The following is a 4,982-nucleotide window of genomic DNA, read 5'->3' on the forward strand; positions in this document are numbered from 1 at the left end:
GTCAAAACGCACGAGACAACATTTTGACTTCGCCATTTTTCAGCGATATAAACTAATAAGACACTAAATAATGTACGATTTGGTAAATCTAACTACTTATCTTTCAATTCGCCTAGTTATGATTAACATAAGTTGAATTCTCGATGAACTACAGGCGATATTTCTTTACAATGTGTAGCGCTAGATTTAGTGATTTTTTTTTTGAAATTTTCGCGTTCCATACCACCCACGAAGGAAAATCGATTTTGCGCGTCTCGGGTATCTGCGTCCGCACTGCAAACTTCGTGTAATAACCCCTAAGAGTTCTATGAGTAACGTACCCTGCGTGTACCATACCCTACGGCCAGGCCTGCCCTACGGCTAAAAAGTTCTATGCGTAACGTACGCTTTGTATACCCTGGCGCGCACTGCATCATGGAACCGGTAAAATAACTATTCATGGAATGCCTCGCATGTACATACTCGCTCAAACAGCAGAATGATACCAACCGCAGAAGCGAGCAGACGACTACAGTGAAGCCTTCTGCGGAATCAACCAGTGCAACAAAGACTTGGTAAGTCTACTGAGTTTATACACTGGGTAACACTATAATTGGCGCCGCGCTGCGACTTTTCCTGACCTTTGTGGGAAAAGGCGAGAAAACTTAAGAGTTTTATTTCTAAATAGAAGTCGGAGTACCTCACGGAAAAACTCGTGAGGTTGCCTTCCACTTGAAAGTGATACGAGTAGAGTTACGTCACAGGGTGTTGTCTACATGTCCGTCCCCAGGGGTGGGTAGGTGTTTCGTTGTATCGCTAATAAAGATATATTCTACCAACCTTTGGTGTTTCGGTATTAACTTAGCACTGCCCTTGACAATCTTGCGTATACGTTTTATCAACATGCTGCGTCTATTATCTGATGAGTTTGAGTGCCTAATTAGCCAAAGTAATCAAGCGTAAATATTACTAATCTGTGGACGCTCTCACCAGATTATCACCCGATTAAATTTGACAAAGTCAATAACGAACGCACAAGCAAGGTATGACTGAAGAAAGGGCTGAAACTCTCAAAAGCCGTGTCCAGAGGTGGTGCGTAAAAGTAGTGGACACTTTATATTCACGTATTCAGAAACAAACAGAAGGCAAAACAAACTTGAATATTCATTTGTAAACGAACAGGTCGGAAAGGAGGACCTCCCAGGAATACGTGGTATGTGTTGAACACACCTTGTAACGTATCGGAGATGTGTTTATACTCTTCCTGCTGGCCCGGCAAAAACACGTTGGTCGACGTGCCTAACACCGCATCGAACTGAATCAGACTTCACGGGTATATTGCAAAATTCCGTGTTAGTCGAGAACAAGAACGGAAAAGACTTTATTAACTCGACGTTCGAGCTCGCCTTCAACTTGTCCAGTTTATCAACTGCGTTCTTGCAATACGTACACTTAGGAACGGACCATTAGATCTTGGGAGGGGGTGGTCAAAAACAGAAAAAAAAATTTTCAGAGCAGAAAGTTAGGAAAAAAAAATCTTCAAACTAGTTTGCAAAATAAAAAAAAATAAATAAGAAGAAATATGCGTTAAAAAAAAATCTGCAAAAGTCTTTAAAATCTTGAATTTTTTTAGATTTTACCAACAGGAAGCAACTTTCTGTATTTTTAGTGAATCCTCCAGGCACATTTTTAATTTTAATGTACCGTATACATTGAGAGTGACTGTATCCCTTATACTGGAAGTTGTGATTATCTTATCTTTTCAGGACTTTTGTATTCTGATCACTTGAAAATTATAAAATTATAGAGCCTGTTTTCTACTTGTAGTTTGCTGCATACAAACAAAGCAGGTACACTAGGTAAAACATTGAAACTATGGTATGGTTGTCAAAACAGAAAGTTATATTTGCCTTTCAAGGTAAACAGATGCAGGCCACATCAGGTTCATTTTTTTTCACAGCATTTAATTGCAATGATGAATGCAAGAATGCGTGAACAAGTAGAAACACGTCAATAATGATAAAACAACATACCAAGTCATTATGTATTATTTTGCTTTTAAAAAGGCATTTTCAATTCTTTTTTCTCAAAAAACAGCCTCATAAAACAACCGCAACACATTTTTTTACATTTAACAATACACTACGTAGAATGCCATCTATCCAACAAATCCCAACACAAAAACACAAAAGGGTTGAACTTTGAAAGTTTCTCGATAGCAAATACTGAATAAATTTGCATGAATAATGTGTAGCAAATGCTGAATGACAATTATCTGAAGAATTTTACCACCACAAAAAAAGAGCATAATTTAAACAAATCTTAAGGGACTTACGTAGCAAATTTCAAAGAAATTGGACAAGCCCTTTCAGAGAATACAGCTTTTTTGACCATGAATGGCATGAATTGCCCTAAAAAGACAAATATTAAAATTTCACCACATCTATACACATCCAATCAATTTGGACATGCTGCTACAGAGAAATAGATGTTTTGATCAAAAAGGGCAACAATTGCTCTAAAACACAAATATGCAAATTTCACTATATTTTGCAAACAGCTTCTCAGCTTGTCAAAATCAATTGTAAATCATGAGATATGCATGATGTTGGTGGGTGAATATAGGCATTTCACCAGGCAGTAGAAAGAAAAGCCAGGAAACCAAAATAATCAATTTTCAAAACTATAGGAAGCTACTGAGGAGCAAGAAGACCATGTTTCAGAGGAAGATGTGTAATCTGAAAAAAATGCTCCCCAAGTGCCACCAAATAACACGATTTTCATCTCTATTTTTAAAAAACTCCAACAGCAGGAGGGGGACACCCCCTCCTGACCTCCCCCCACAAAAATACTCCCCAAGTGCCACCAAATAACACCATTTTAATCTCTATTTTTCAAAAGCTCCAATGGCAAGAGGGGGGACACCCCCTCCTGACCTCCCCCCGCAAAAATACTCCCCAAGTGCCACCAAATAACACCATTTTCATCTCTATTTTTAAAAAGCTCCAATGGCAGGGGGGGGACACCCCCTCCTCACCTCCCCCTCGACCACTTGCGCGGCCGCTTGTGGTGCTTTGCACCACATCTTTGCCCTCTTTATCCTCAGACAGCGACGAACTAAAAAAAAAATTATAAATCTGAAAATTTACTCTGAAAAAAAAAAATTGCACAGCTAATCTCAATTGGAAAAAAAAAATTTAGAAATTTACAATAGTAAAAAAAATTCACAATTTCATTGTGACCACCCCCCTCCCAAGATCTAATGGTCCATCCCTTATGTATTAGTCTTTTTTTTTCAAATAACAAAAGACGTGTTTTACGTACGACCGATTGTGTGCTCTGCAGTACAAGAAGTGTTGTGGGTTGGTGCCTACGTGCCTTCAGATTTTATACACCGCGGTATTTTGCTTTGAATTTTTCCATTGACCCCATGCGCTAAGTTAAAACACAAACAAGAAGGTCGAGTGTTCTCTCTGCAAATCAAGAAGCATTTCGAACACGAACGTTTCGGATATCTTGACCTCAACATTACTAGCTACTCAGCTCGAAAGTTATGCTCGGAAACAGGACGGGAATATTAGTCAAAGTCGGATTTTGCATGGAAAGCATGCAATGTACTGCATATGCTTATGCTCCTTGGGTCCGAGACTCCCGCCCTCTCGGCCATAAACGTCATTGAGTTGCCAAGAATATGATAGTGCAGTCGCGTGAATCTGTGTACATTTTGATACATTATTTTATCAATCCTTATACTCAACTATCTAACGCATCAAACAAGGGTCATGTCAGGTTCTTAGGACGTTCTCCAAAAGACATATAATCGATTAGTGTCGCGGAATGATTTTCACCAGGTTTGAGTACTAATAAATAACTGGTCGTCAGTGTGTCTTCGCATATCAAATCGACAAGTGTATTAGTAACTTCGAGGGATCACATCCTTCACTGTAAAGTTGTTTTTATACAAAACACATTTTCGAGAAAGCTGACGTGCAAGGGAAAGACATAGCAACTGAGTCTGACGGAGGCGCAAAAAACAGTGCATTCGCATTTGTGTCCGATGTACACATCTCAGGGCTCGAAATTTACTTTTTTCCCTGGTAGTCAATTGGGCTACCATTTTCTGAAGTTGGTAGCCCAGTGACAAGGTCTGGTAGCCCATACATGAATGAAGAGATTTTTTTGTAAAGGATGTGATTTTTATAATCTAGACAATGAGCGATTTATTTTGCATGATTCTATCCAGCCTGTCATCCAAGTACATATAACTTCATATAATGATATTTTATTGAAAGTGTGTCGCAACAAATTCGACTGAACTGTCGCATTTTAATTTGCATAACAAAGTCATAGTCTGGCCTTTCTGTGTCAAGCTGGGTTGACTGTTGGACCGAGCCTAGGTCATCTCACATCGATCAACATCATGTCGCCTACTAAGTAATTTGAAGTCCAAGGCTTTTGTAGTCCGTGTGGGCTACCATTTCATGGGTTTTGGTAGCCCCAGGGAAAAGTTGGTAGTCTGTGGACGCGGAACTACCGCTAATTTCGAGCCCTGCATCTGTCTGTTATTCCTATCTATCAGTTGACGAAGCCTACTTCAAATGGTAGTGAACTCCAAGCAAAGTCCCACATAACATGTAAAGGTGAGCCAGTTGCCATATGATGATAGATTGCATAAACTTTGAAGTAACATCCTTAACTGTAAAGCTGCGGTTTTTATACAAAAAACACATTTTTGGTAAAGTGAATGTGCGAGGGAAAGACAGGGAAAGACACCGTGATCGCGCGACTGAGTCCGACAGCAGCGCAAGAAGTGTTTCCCCGACAGTCAGACATATAGAGTATGCTATATCATGCATTTCTAAAGCGTGTCCAAAAGTTGACATAAAAAGATATGTCCAAAAGGTTTTGATTATATATAGTTATTACATTGTTACGCAGGGTTTCACGTGGGTTCAAAAACTGACATAAAAGATATGGTGTCCAAAAAAATTCGTTTTATTCAG

General features: G+C 39.3%; 1 protein-coding gene across 1 annotated transcript in view; it reads left to right on the forward strand.

The window, feature by feature from the left end:
- The first annotated feature begins 302 nt into the window (after positions 1-302).
- Positions 303-4,982, forward strand: part of LOC139144787 (ABC-type oligopeptide transporter ABCB9-like) — a 26,254-nt gene continuing 21,574 nt past the window's right edge. Inside the window, exon 1 of the transcript XR_011554858.1 lies at positions 303-554. The gene's annotated coding sequence lies outside the window, so the exon portion shown is untranslated. The remainder of the gene's footprint in view (positions 555-4,982) is intronic.

The sequence above is a fragment of the Ptychodera flava genome, chromosome 12 (genome assembly GCF_041260155.1).
Source record: "Ptychodera flava strain L36383 chromosome 12, AS_Pfla_20210202, whole genome shotgun sequence".
Classification (NCBI taxonomy): Eukaryota; Metazoa; Hemichordata; class Enteropneusta; family Ptychoderidae; genus Ptychodera; species Ptychodera flava.